This window comes from Mustela putorius, unplaced genomic scaffold, assembly GCF_011764305.1.
Source record: "Mustela putorius furo isolate JIRA1106 unplaced genomic scaffold, ASM1176430v1.1 tig00000407_pilon_pilon_pilon, whole genome shotgun sequence".
NCBI classification, from domain to species: Eukaryota; Metazoa; Chordata; class Mammalia; order Carnivora; family Mustelidae; genus Mustela; species Mustela putorius.
The window spans coordinates 17,902,197-17,917,200 of NW_025421373.1; positions in this window are offsets into that span (position 1 = coordinate 17,902,197).

The following is a 15,004-nucleotide window of genomic DNA, read 5'->3' on the forward strand; positions in this document are numbered from 1 at the left end:
GCCAGTTTTGGTAGCTTCCTCATATTTATTCTTCTCAAATTCCCCTCAACTAGACGCTCCCTTTGCTGTTTGTAATGGGAGGCGTATACCTGACTTATGTTTCTTTTTCCATACTATTCATCAAGCCCCTATGGTTTTAAACGTAAGTTCTCCACACCCTACCTTTCTCAATTTTCTTCTCGTTTCCTATCCCACTCTCTTTTGAAGGATTTACTTCTTTACACACTTTGAATGGTGCATTTCCTCTGTGAACTAGAGGTCTTACCCAGAGACACAGATACACAGGGTGTTTTTCCCTCCCCAGTGACTATTTCCCCTGAGCTCTCGGTAAACAGCCCCTCAGTATTCCTTTGCTCAATCACCCTTCTTCACATCACTCCATGTGGTTTGAGGGGAGCTAATTTGACCTTTTGTCTAGGAGCAGACATGCACCCAACCTGGTCAGTGAGGGCGAGACCTAAGACTTCAGCTGCCATAGTTGCGAAAGAAAATCTCCCTCTCTACTGAGTTAGAAAGCAGAGCTGACACGCCCAGCTTTTCAGTTATATTTGCCAAAACATACTCTCTTTTCTCCTCCCTTTCTCTGTTGCCATATTGATTTACAAATACCCACGATGGACCCATGGTGTGGTAGTAAGTGGGATGCATACAAAGAAGTACCTTACAAGCTAATTGTATAGGCAAGACCAATGCCCCGGACCCAGAAAGCAGCAAGCAACAGTATATATTTAAAACCTAAGTGTTAAGACACAGACCATAAATATACTAAGTCTGGAGAAGGCAGAGAGCTTCAGGGTGATGCTGACTGGAGGTAACTTTGGATAAGAGGTGTTAATTAAACTGGAATTTGAGGAATATGCAGAATTTTGACAGGTGTAGAGGAGGGGGGAATGCTCCCTCACTGGATCCCGAGGAGACCTTCTGCCTGCAAAGAGGTTTGTGTTGGAAAGTGCTCTGTGATAACGTTAGCTATGTCTTGTGACGCGAAACTATGAAAAAGTCTTTAAGATAAGGAGAGGATTTTATATTAGAGTATGAAGATGGAAGCAATTCTAGTTCGGTAAGCAAGGAATGATGTGCTGAAAACAGTGATTTAAGGTTGCTGAGTCCTCAAAGCTGGTGTGCATCAAACTGCCTTAAATATATTTTTTTTAAGATTTTATTTATTTATCTGACAGACAGAGATCCCAAGTAGGCAGAGAGGCAGGCAGAGAGAAACAGAGAAGGGGAAGCAAACTCCCTGCTGAGCAGAGAGCCCAATGCAGGGCTCGATCCCAGGACCCTGGGATCATGACCTGAGCCGAAGGCAGAGGCTTTAACCAACTGAGCCACCCAGGCACCCCTGCCTTAAATATTTGATAAAAATACAGATTTCAGCTTTCCATTTCAGATCTACTTAATCTGAATTGCTGGGTGGGGAGACCAAAAATCTCTATCTTCCACAAACACCTATGGTGATTTTAATACACAGCCAGATTGAGTGGTTTGTAAATCCAACATATAGATTAACTTCACAATCATATTGAGCATTAGGCTTTATCTATGTTTTTTTGCACGTCGCAATTTCATTCCATCTCTCCATCACATGATACTCCCTCTGCTTCATTTTCATCTTAATGTGCATTCTGAGATTTGCTATTAAAAATAGCCATGGTCCCCACCCTGTATGTGAGTCAGTTTACTCCTCTGTGAAATGGGCTGGAAGTGTGAGTGAGGGGCCAGCAGGAGGCCTACATTGATTTACAAATGGAGGCAATTCTACATGGAAATGGGTGGGAAGGAGTGTGATCCCAAATCTTGGTGTCCTTCCCTTCTCCAATGAAACTGCATGATTGAGCCACACAAATATCAAACCTCTTCTCATTGTCTTCCTTTGTCCTCTTGTGGACTTCACTGAAGTGTTGGACTACGCATGCGTCATGTAGATGTGTGCAGTTTGCTTCCTTGCTAAAGGCAAGTGGCCAAAGGAACAGTGGGAGGCTAAAGCCCAGCTCCCTACGTATTCTCTGGTAGGAATGTATCCACCCAGGGGAATGGGTGCTATTTTCTACTCACAAGACAGGAGGCACCTGAGGAGGAATCTATCTTGGGAAGGCTACCCTTTCATAATCTGCCTGCTTTCAAGGGGCAATATTTTAAAAATTGATTCTTAAAAAAAACGAAGGGTGCCTGGGTGGCTCAGTTGGTTAAACATCTGCCTTTGGCTCAAGTCATGATCTCGGGGTCATGGGATTGAGCCCCAACTTGGGCTTGCTGCTCAGCAGGGAATCTGTTTCTCCCTCTCCCTCTACCCCTTCTCTGTTAGTCCCTCCCCAATAAAGGAATAAAATCTTTAAAAAAATGATTAAAAAAGAGCTCTGACTACATACTCTTAAAAACAATTCTACCTTCTTCTCTCCAAAGCTTTTCTTGTCTGCTTCTGTCTCTCTGACCATTCCCCTACATTCTTTTCTGACTATTCTTTAGTCTTATAGCACAGAGATAATGCCTGACCTGAAATTAAGAGTCGGATGCTTAACTGAATAAAACACCCAGGCATCTTTATTTATTTATTTTTATTTCAAGAATAAGATTTCTTTCAACACCTTTTGTTTTACTTATGCACTCTTCCTAGCAAGTCAGAGGCAGTATCTCCTGTTACCTCTTCTGTATCTTGGAATATTAAACCATCACCAAGATACAGTAAGAAACAGATATTATTATAGTTGCAGGAAATATCTAGCAAATATCTGAGTAACCCAACCATTTTCTCTTTGTTTTTTGCATTTAATTGTTTTTTTACACCAAATTTTATGTTTTCTTCCCTCACAATGTCTTTGGGGTCTTTCTTTTTTACTGTCATTGCCCTGGTTAAGGGCACTTCAACCTGGATCAATCTAAAAGGTTCTCACTTTATCCTTATGTTCATTTTCTTCCAATTTATTCTGAAATCAACTATCAGATAAATCTAAAATAGTGTGTTTAACCATTACATTCCTACTCATTAAATAATGAGAATCCCAAGTAACAATAGGTAATGCTCTCACTTCTTGGCTTGGCATTCAAGGTCTACACAAAAAACTTTGCAGATTTGTCTTCTACTTCTTGCTAATTTTTGACAGTAGTCCTCAAACCCGTACAAATTTACATGGTTCCATCTCTGTGCCGCTGTTCAGATGTGTTCTCTTTTCTGGTTCTGCACATTCTAACTCCATTCATCCTAGCATACATTTTTAATTTAACCAGAAAACTTTCTAACATCCTCTTTGTATACTGCATGCTGAAAAATTCAATGGTGAAAGGCAAAATTTGTGCCTAAAAGAGACTTGTGACTCACAATTTATAGCAGGAGACAGAATACTGTGTAGAACTCTGTAGCGTGAAGAGCACACACTAATATTGTAGGGAGAAAGTGACATGCTCAATACATGCCTTTACCTAAGCTTTAGGAAAACAAGATGAGAAGAGACTATTTTTGATCAAGGGTTTTGTGAAGGGGTTTATAGAAAAAGGGCCTTGGGAATTGGGTTGACAGGTGGCTAAGATACCAATATATTGGAGTTTGTAAATATATACTCCAATATATTGGAGTATGAGCATTCTAGGATAAAGGAATAGCCAAGAGTTCAGGATGAAGGAGTATAACATGTATGTATGTGGTGGGTGGGGAGAGGAGATCTGACATTAAGGCTGGGGAATTAGAAGGAGCAGTGCATTTTGCTTTGTGGTCAGGGGGACACTTTGATAAGTTCTGAGCAATGGACTAACACCATAGAATCTGTTGTTAATAAAAATATCCCTGGCTGCAATATATCACAGGTGGCTTTGAGAGGAAAAGAAACTAAAGCTGAGTGATGAAATGGGAAGTTCTTGTCCTAATCTACCCCAATGGTGATCAAGTCCTGAATTAGGGAAACCAGTGAAACTGGCAAGGTAGGATAAATGGGAAAGGAATTTTTGTAATAGATTCTATAAGCTTAGAAAGAGACAGGTATGGGGCATTCGGGAGGAACACTGAACTATTCGATACAATTTCCTGGGGCACTTAATATGTGTCAGGAGCTCTATTGTGGGCTAGAAATAAAAAAAGAAAATCGTACTCCAAAAGAAAAACTTCACAATCTAGTCAAGGATAGAAATATAAACAAATAAGTACCACACCAAGTAATTAAGATCGATCGATCTATCTTCTGTCTATCATCTATCTATCCTGTATCATCTTTCTCAGGGAATGGAGATATGAAAGAGATGACTTACTAACATGCCATTTAAACTGGTGCTTGAAAGATAAGTAGAAATTTGATAAATAATATGGGGTAGATGAGATATTGAGGCATAAAGCACATGGTGTGTTTTGAGAGCCACTGGGGAGGGCAGCAGAGACACCTGGTCAGAGGTAAGAAGGAAAATTAGCTTCATTGTGCTCAACATTTCAATTTGTTCTGAAGGTGATAATAAAACAGAAAAGGGTTTAAAATGATGTCTGTGTTTAGAAAAGTAACATTGAGCTGAAGATGAACTGGGGGTAAAGATCGAAGGCAGGCAATTCAGAAGGGAGCTGTTGCAATAATTCAGGTTAGAGATAATGAAGCTCTGGACTTGGGCAGCAGCAGAGGGAAAGAAAATGGAAGATTAAACGTTGATGTAGTTGGTGGAAACTGGATAAAAAGCACAGCTGAATGTAGAAAGAGGTTAGAAGGTGACTGTGAGGATTTCAGTATGGATGATTGAGCTGATGCTGCTGCCATTAACTGACAAAGAAAATACAGCCTGAGGAACAGGATTTATGCAAGAAAGGGTAAGAGATAATAATAATAACTAATATTTACTGAGCATTTACGCACTCGGTTCGTGGTAGTACTTTACGTGAGTTAACTCTTCAACCCTCACACTAGAGAAAGAGAATAGGGATTCTCATTATCTCTGTAACACAGATGAAGAAATGAAGGCACAGGGAGCTTACATAACTTTTCCAAAGTTGCACAGCCAGTCAGAAGCAGATCCAGAATTTGAATCCGGACAGTCTGGCTCAAGAAAGTGCATTCTTAATTTTATGTTGCCTACTTTTGCATTGAATTTTGGACAAAGGGAGCTTTCTGGATTGGTAGAGAGTTGAAAGTGTGGGAGAGAAATCGACGGTAGAGCTGCAAGAATGTAGAGTAATAGGTGGAATGAAAGTTGAATGGCAGAGGAAGAAGACTGAGGAGGAACCTTAGGAAAGGTTTCTCATCAATGTTTGGAAGTGGTCTGTGAGTCCAGGCAAGGGGTCGGTGCAATAGAGACATAGGTGGGGAGGAAGGGGAGAGCATGGTGTAGCAGAACAGAAGTGCTGCCGGTAAGAAAGTTGTGTTTACCAACACTAAGACCAAGATGACAAAGGACTAAAAAAAGTCATGATACTTGGCATTTGAGAATGAGTTCATATCTTTCAAGAAGGTAGTTCCAGATAAGTGTTCTGGAGAGAAGCTGGAGATCAATAGGTTGGCTTACACTTTGCAGGTGCAGGAGGAAGGTGGTAAGCGCAGACTTCGCTTTTTTAAAAATTATGGTTAAAAAAAAAAGTAACATGTGAACTTCCCTCAATTTCTTAAGTATATAGTATTGTTAACTATTAGTATAATATTGTACAGCCATTCTCTAAAACTTTTTCATATTGCATAACTGAACTGAGCCTTTATACACATTGAACAACAAGAAGAAAAGGTAGGTAAGTACCTGGGGAGGATTGGGAGTTAAGGGAAGTTTTTACTTTTGTTTTTAAGTGTTTGGGATATAAATAATGTAGTAGGTCCCCAAGGAACAGCAAACAATGAACTAGACAATGTAAAAAATAAAATAGCTTTCTGGATTGTAGATATTGGCTCTAATGTACAAATGGACATTCTTGTTTTTTAAAAGGGTCGACACACGTTGTTATGAAAGAACAGGAATTGAGGGGTTGTTGGACAGACTCTATTCTTTTTCAGTTAACTTAATTAACGTCAGAAGGATCATACAAATGTACAATGATATTACACCTGTCTCAGGCCTTTGTTACGTCATTGATGGAGTTCGCTTAGACCACACTTCCCATTGGTGGAGCTCATCATCTTTCTCAGGATTCTGAGAGATGCTTTGATTCCCTTGTACTGAGACTCCATTTGGTTTTTCCTTCTATTATTGGGCTTCGTGTCTGTAATCTGTAGCCCCATTCCCTCCCCCATTCCTGCTGGGATAGAGTAGCTTCATCCGCCTCTGGTCTTGTTTTCTGCATTAAGGGAAAGTGATCAGATAGAAATAATCTATGAAGATGACTAAAAAGAATATGTGGGATGACCTCAATCTCCCAAGGGAGGTAGGAGGTGAGGTCATTTGCCCACAGTGAGTGAAAGGAGTGATCATAAGGGTTTCAGGGGAATGAAAGAAATTTGGAATAATTTGGAAAATTCACTGTGAATAAGAGGATTTCCTAATAGTCTTGAGGAGCCGATGAGATTAGGTATCATAAATTTGTAGTGGAGCCAACTGGCAGTTTCTTGACTTTTTCCAGTATTGCTTGGCAGTGGGATGACAAAAGCAGAGAAAACAGATGGTTTGATTTGTCCAGCCCTGGGGATTGGCAGGACAGCTGCAGAGGAAGTTTGAGATGAGTTAAAGGATCCTTGGTTACTAGTGAGAGATAAGAATGGAGGAGAAATGGTTGACCATGGTGTTCAGGGTAGTCAGAAAAACAAATGGACCAGCTAAAGCCAGAAGCTGGCTGAGGAACAAGGGAAAGGAGTGAGGAGAAGTGTATAGAGACAAAACAAGAGTCTAAAGGACAAAGAACAAGGTTAGTAGGTGTGGGGAGGAGTAGAAATGGTCAACGGCCTGGGTATAACTCTCAGACTGGTTAGCTTCAGCATCTGGGAGCCTGATGGTAGAAGAGAAAATGTCCCAGCGATGGTAAGATGTAGCATATGGCTTCCATAGTGGAATAAAGCGAAAGGTCATGCTAGTGGAAAAGGTGGAGGAAATGAAGGTCTAGGAGGTTGAAAAAGTTATCAGCTACAAAGTTGAGACTAGCTACAGTGTGGATTAGAGATGAAATCTGGGACATAAGTATGATATTACTTATAGGTTAGAAAATGAACAATGTGAGAGATTAGAAAGGTCTGGCATTAAAATTATTATCAACCTGGATTTGCATGTTTAAGTCATGGCGAGCCATGTATTTGTCATGCAGAAGATGGAGGATAGAAGAAAAAGACAAAGAGCTTGTTTAAATTTAATTTTTTGGTATAAAAACATTTAAAGTAAAACAAACCCCCCACTAATATGTGTATTACATGTAACACTACTAAAAAGCAGCCATTGCTTCTTTTTTTCTGAATAATCTAATGTTAAAGATAAATGTAAAGAAGATTTTTTGTGATATCTGAAGAAAGATTCTTGGTCATATTCATGTCCTAAGCCCCCCAGATCTATTATTGACTTGTTATTCATTAAATTATATTTCTGGACCATGGACATTATTTTTAAAATTCTGGGACTAAAAAATAAAGCTCCATATTTAACACAAGGTTTTGCAGCCACACGACCAACACATTTTATGAATAATTCTGTTTTCTCTTTCAATTCTCTTCCTAAGATGACTCTGCAACATGGAAAGAATTATTAGGCATCAGTTTTGTAACACTCAGAATGACTGGAAATGATCACCTAGTTGTCATGGTGACATGGTTGGATGAGATCATCCACTTTCTCATTCAGTCAACAATCGCATAGCTCACCACAGCCCCCAGTGAGAACTGCAGCTTTGCTAACTGCCAAATGGAAAGACCTGCTAAGTTATCAAATCCATTCTTAGCCAATGTAAGATTAGTCTTATTTACACATTCCTGAGTGTTTCACCCATCATGCTTTTAAACGACTTAAGTCACTTGGCTCCAGCTGCTTGGACTATACTGTCTCAGCCTCTGGTTCTTCTCTGATCATCTCTGAGGGAATATTTCAAGATTCTGCTCAATTTTCTCTTATTATGATTCACTTCAGTCAGTAAGGACCCATTTTAAATGGCTACACCTTAGTAAAGAAATGTTAGGGAATAATTTGGGGGTTGATGTGACTATGTCATTAACTGATTTATGGTGAGTAGGGACTTCTGGTCATTGGTCATATTAGATTGGTTTGGTTAGATCTCTGATATGGTTTTGACCCAAATTGTGTACACTCAAAGATCCATTTAAAATAGCTCTGGCTTTCAGATAGTTCCCCTAGTTGTCTCCGCTTAACTTGCTTCCAATTCGATTCTCAAAGTCATATTTCTGTTTCACCTTCATGCTTGAAAAAGAGCTCTTCCTGCGCTGACCAATCTTTCAATGTCCATGTCTTAATCATCAAATTATTGCAAGTCTCTAATGCACTTAGTTTGCTGGTATATCCCCGCATATCACTATTTCTTATTCATACTATAATCCAGGATTATAATTCCTATAAATCAGGAAACCATTGTGCATTACCTTCCCCCTTCCTTCTTGGGCTGGGAAAAGTACCTTTCTTAGGTACTTCTATAATATTCAGGTTTTATTCTGTCAATGTACTGGCATGTTGTATTATAATTATTTATTCATATCTTAATTTCTACTACTGGATTTTGAGCTTCTTAAAGGTAGATCAAGTCTTCATTCTTTATTCTTCTTTACATTTCTAGTATTTAAGCATAGACTAGACAGTCAGATCATAAATACTGACTGAAATAATGTACAAAAAATTTAGCAAAATCCAGGATTTTTTTTTACCATGCGGTCAATGCACTTGGATCCGTATCCACTTCATATGCAATAATTAGTAAAGCAATAATTAGTAAAGCAATGAATTTGTATTGATTAGGAAAAAAGCAAGGCAAGATGGAATCAGGTGTTGTTATTGTTGTACCTCTATGAGCAAATAGACTGGTTTCCTTTACTATCCCTATAAATGTAAATGCCATGGTGATAGTCGGTGCTGAGGGAGACAGAGAATCAACTCAAGGTGAATGTATATTTTCCTTATTAGATTCTGAAGCCCAGTTTTACCCGGGAGAGTTGGTTGGACCACTTGTAAGACAAAAGGACTTCTGTTGCCCATTTAGGATCAAGAATTAGACTAGATAGCACACCTGTGTTACTTGCAGCATCATTCACAGTAGTCAAGAGGTGAAAAGAACCTGAATGTCCAATGGACGAATGAATAAAGAAAATACATACATACAACAACATATTATTCAGCCTCTAATAAAGAAGAAATTCTGTCTCTTGCTACAGTATGGATGAAACTGGAAGACATTTACTAAGTGAAATACGGCAGTCGCAAAAAGGCAAATACTACATGATTCCACTTATATGAGTATATAAAGTAGTCACAGTCACTGAAACAGAAAATGGAATGGTGATTGCTGGAGGCTGAGGGGAAGGAGAAATGGGAAGTTGTTGTTCAATGGATATAGAATTTCAGTTTTGCAGAATGAAGAAGTTCTAGAGACTTATTGTCCAACAATATAGATATAATTAACACCACTGAACCATATGCTTAAAAATGGTTGCGATGGTAAATTTGTATGTGTTTTTTATAATAAAAGATAAAATAAAAAAATAAAGAGTAAAATAAAATAGTACCAAAGGAAAAAAAAAAACAACCTAGACTAGATGCTGGCAAGGTGAGTACTTATGACCTTATGTCTCCAAATCCCCTTATCTGACCACATCCTAATTGGTTCTGTGATTCTAAAGGTCTAATGTTGACAAGAGGCCCAGAAGGGTGAATGGTGAATGTAAGACAAGAAATTTTTCTGCTTCTACACAAATAGCTGAATTGACCTATCATTATTGTGCATGAATATCCTACCATGGGCCTCACACTGGTGCCTGTAAGGTTCAAGGGTCCAGTGCCCTCTCTCAAAAGTGTGAGGTGGTCTAAGAGGAAGTCCATCCACTGCACCAGCTGAATAGAGTAGCCACAGATGATCATAAAGAAGTTGAACAAGTGACATGTTAAGGAATGTAAATTTCATACTGTGGATAATGTAAGCTTCTGATAGCCTTTTAGCGTAAAACGAAATGATCAATATGTGAGTTAATGCAATCCCTCCGTTGGAGCGGTGTCAGCGATGCGAAGGTAAAAGAGACTGTTTAATATGGAGAGAGCATTCAAATGCACTGGGGTTCTTTGGCTTTGCTGACTGGGTAATCGTTAGAACACCAGAGTTAATGTCATGATGGGGGTAAAATGACAAGCCTAGTGGCAGAAGAAGTGAATGGAAGTTGAGAAATTGGAAAGAGTGAGTATAACAGGTGTCTTGGGACCAAGAGATGAGGTTTGTTGAATTTTTTTTCCTCCTAGGATGGAAGAGACTTCAGCAATGGTTAGGCTTAGGGCACAGAGTTATAAGGGAAGAAGAATTATAAGATGCAGAAAACAGAGGGATAATTGACAGATGGAGTTACCAAAGCCACAGTGAAGATCCGGAGCCAGAAAGAGGAATTAACATTTGAAAAGAGAGGAAACCTCTATTATTAGAAGAGCAAGGATAAACGTGACATACTGGGCTTTAAGATTTCTGAGGCTTGGGGCAGCTGGGTGGCTCAGTCAGTTAAGCATCTGACTCTTGGTTTTGGGTCAGGTCGTCTTCTCAGGGTGGTGGGATGGAGCCCCATGTTTTCTGTGCTTGGTGGAGGAGTCGGCTTGAGTTTTCCCTGCCCTCCCTCCCCCACATCTCCCTTCCCCTACTTGTGCTCACTCTCTCTTTCTCTCTTGGTTAACAAAAAAAAAAAAAAAAAAAAAGAAGAAGATTTCTGAGGCAATGCCAATTGCCCTAGAGTCACAAAATGACAGCTTAGTGTCAACTTTTCATAAGCATTATTGTGCTTAATTTTGACTGAGTTAATTTGGATTAATAATTTTCTAGCCAAGGAGAACAACTCAAGGTTATTACTAAGGGTGAACTATAGATGTTTCTTAACTTTACTGGAAAATATGACAAGTAAGACACAGAGATTTTCCAAAAATGTCCCACTTTGGGTTGAGCATAATGACTCCTGGTCGGATGACCTGGCCTCTCCGAGAAGCACTAGCCTTGAGCTCAGGTCAGCCCAAGGAAATCCGGTGAAGGACATGTCTAATGAAAAATAAATTGTTTAAATAATGCAAGAATGTGGCTTGGACTGAAATTCAAATCATTTTTTTATTAGATGACTTCCCAAAGATCTCTTTACAGAGAGATGGGAAGGTTGGAAATCTTTTTAAAATGTTTTTGAAGTTATTTCATGATGATTCAGATTCTATTTCTGTTCAGAGTACTAAGATTATTTATAATCTTATAACTGCTTTTTCCCCTTAGCTATTTTTGTACCACTACAAAAGAACTCCTTCAAAATGGTAAATTGCTGACACCCTCTTCATCTTGGCGTGACTATTCCTCCTCATTTCATTATTTTTATTATGTAAATAACTGTATCATAAAATTCTCAATGCAAGCTCCAGTTGAGATGTGAAGGGCAAGTGTTCCCAAGAAATACAATCTCTCTAAGATGCATTGCTTTAAAGAGAACACTAAGACCCATTGTGAGCACAACATACAGCCATAAAATGATTAAAATGTCCCTGGTAATAAAATTTTGCTCCTAAGTTACTGACAACAGATCAGTATCTTTTAAGCATCAACCACTACCTGTTACTGTGGGGGTTGGGGATGGGAACGTAGACTGTTATTTGCTCTAAGGCAGAGCAGATAAATTCCTGAGTAGAGAGGAAGATAATTGATGTAGTTTTCCATTGTGAAATACAATACTTTCTCCAAAAACATCTAATTCTTTACATATACTTTGACAATTTTCCCGCATCATCATTGGGCATTTAATGTTAAGATATTTTGTCAATAAATGATCCTTTGACATTCTCTTTTTCCTCAAGACAATTTCTTTTTGATCAGGAAGACTAAACTGTCTGAACTGAAATATGTATGAATATGAAATATATATGCATATATAATTAAAATGCTAATTTTTTGTTACATGATCATTGCAACAGCTGGAAATAATTCTGGGAAGTGTGAAGACAAAAATAATCATCTGAATTCATATTGTCCAGATGCTAATTAATTGATTACATTTTTATTCAGTAAATACCTATTGAGCATCTACTATGCCCAGGGTATTAATGGTTGATTCTGGGGATAAAACAGTGAGTAAAAAGTGTGTTAGCTACAATTGTAAGAATAGCACTACTTACTATTTGGGCTGACAACTTTCCAGATATCCTTCTGTGGGTATGGTTATATGTGAGCGTGTGCTCATATCTTAAACACATAAACACACACATTTATATCTTATATAAAGACCTAACTTTTAACTCACTGCCGATAGCTTTCTTTCTTAGGGAACAATAAGTTGTGACCATTATAATTTTCAGTAGATGTAAAGACTCACTTTCTATTTTTTTTTTTAAGATTTTATTTATTTATTTGACAGACAGAGATCACAAGTAGGCAGAGAGGCAGGCAGAGAGAGAGAGGAGGAAGCAGGCTCCCTGCTGAGCAGAGAGCCTGATGGGGGGCTCGATCCCAGGACCCTGGGATCATGACCTGAACCGAAGGCAGAGGCTTTAACCCACTGAGCCACCCAGGTGCCCTAAGACTCACTTTCTATAACGGTATAGTCTTTTGTTGACAGATTGTCTTAGGGTGGGTTCCCTGGTAAACAGAGTCCAAGATAGAGATTTCTTGGATTTCTTGTGCAGGAAGTTTATAGAGGAGTGGTTTTGTGAACATCTGTGACAGAATGAGGGAGACATACTTATGCCAGGAAAGAGTTGAACTGCAATTCAAGTTCTCCCAGTTTCAATCAAGGTCTCATTCAATCACAAAAGGCACTCAGGAGCCGGCATGGTCTTTCCGGGATATTCCCCAACCGAGGCTGGGCCTTTGTATGCCCACAACAGCCAGTCATTGGATGAAGAGGTATCCACAGTGAAGGTATCTACAGTGAAGGGGCATACTTTTGGGTTGAGCATCTCCTTTAACCAAGGGCAATTACAGAAAAGAGATATCTTTGTAAATTGTCAGTAAGCAGCTTTCTTTGCAACTGGGGAAATAAGTGGCTTGGTCTTTAGGGATCTGAGCAGTGTGCCACAGTTATCTACTGAAATAGATACACTGTACCTGAAAGATTATTTGTTTGTTTGTTTGCCAGAAAGAGAGAGAGCACAAACAGCGGGAGCAGCAGACACAAGGAAAGGGAGAAGCAGGCTCCCTGCTGAGCAGAGATTTTTTTTTCCCACTCAGGGCTTGATCCCAGGGCCCCAGGATCATGACCTGAGCTGAAGGTAGATTCCCAACTGACTAAGCAACCCAGGCGCCCTGATACACTGTAAACTAAATCACAAAACAACATCTAGGTTTTTTTTTTTTTTTTAAGACTATTTTTTTAGAGCACTCAAGGAAGTTTTAGGTTTACAATAAAATTCAGAGGGAAATACAGAGTTTCCCATATTCCAACCTCTTACCCCTCAACATGCATAGTCTCCCCATTATCAATATCACTTATCAGGATGATGCATCTTTCACCAAGGATGAGCCTACACTGACACATCATAATCACCCAGAGTGCATGGTTTGCCTTGGTTCACCTCAGGGTTCGCTCTTGGTGTTGCATATTCTATGGATTTGGACAAACATATATTGATAAATATCCATCATTATAATAGACATAATATTTTCATTGCCCTAAAAAACTTCTGTGCTCTTTCTATTCATTTCCTGCCACACCTGTGCCCCTAGAAACTACTGATCTTTTTATTGTCCCTATAGTTTTACCTTTTCCAGAATGTCACAGAGTCAGAATCATTTAGATTGTAGCTTTTTCAGATTGGCTTCTTTCATTTTGTAATATGCATTTTAAGATTCATCCATTTTCTTCATGGCTTGGTAACTCACTTCTTTTTGGAGCTGAGTAATATTCTGTTGCCTGGATGTACCACCATTTATTTATCCATTCATCTACTAAAGAACATCTTGACTGCTTCCGAGTTTTGGCAATTATGAATAAATATGAAAATAAATTGCTGCTTGAACATCTGTGTGAAAATTTCTGTATGGATAGAAGTGTCAAATTCTTTGGGTAAATATTAAGGAATGCAATTGTTGGATTAGATGGTAAGTGTATGTTTAGTCTTGTAAGAAACTGTCGAACTGTCTTCCAAAGTACCCGCATCATTTTGCATTCCCATCATTGATGTTTGAGCGTTCTTATTGTTCCACATCTTGCCATCATTTAATGGTGTCAGTGTTTTGGATTTTGAACATTCTAATAGATTTGTAGTGATATCTCATTGTTGTTTGAATTTGCATTTCCCTGATAACTTATTATGGAACATCTTTTCATATGTTTTTTTGCCATCTCTCTATCTTCTTTGATGAGGGTCTTTTAAGGTCTTTGGAGGATTTTTTAATAAGATTGTTTTCTTCTTGTTGAGTTTTAAGAGTTCTTTGGATATCTGTCCTTTATCAGTGCACCTTTTGAAAATGTTTTTCCCTAGTCTATGGCTTGTCTTCTAATTCTCTTGATACTGCCTTTTGTAGAGCAAACATTTTTAATTTTAAGGAATTCTAGTATCAGTTATTTCTTGCATGAATCTCATCTTTGGTATTATATCTAAAAAGGCACCATCCTACTCAAGATCATCTAGGTTTTCTCTTGTTACCTTCTAGGAATTTTACAGTTTTGATTTTACATTTAGGTCTATAATCCATTTTGAATTACTTTTTATGGAAGGTGCAAGGTCTATGTCTAGATTAATTTTTTTTGGATGTGGGTTTTCCTTTGTTCCAGGACCATTTGTTGAAGACACTATCTTTGCTCAATGGTATTGTCTTTGCTCTTGTTAAAGATCACTTGCCTATATTTATAGGGGTCTATGTCTCTGCTCTGTACTGATTTATTTGTCTGTTCTTTTGCCAATACCACATGGCCTTGATTACTGTAGCATTAAAATAAGTCTTGAAGTCAGATAGTGTCAGTCCTCCAATTTTGAT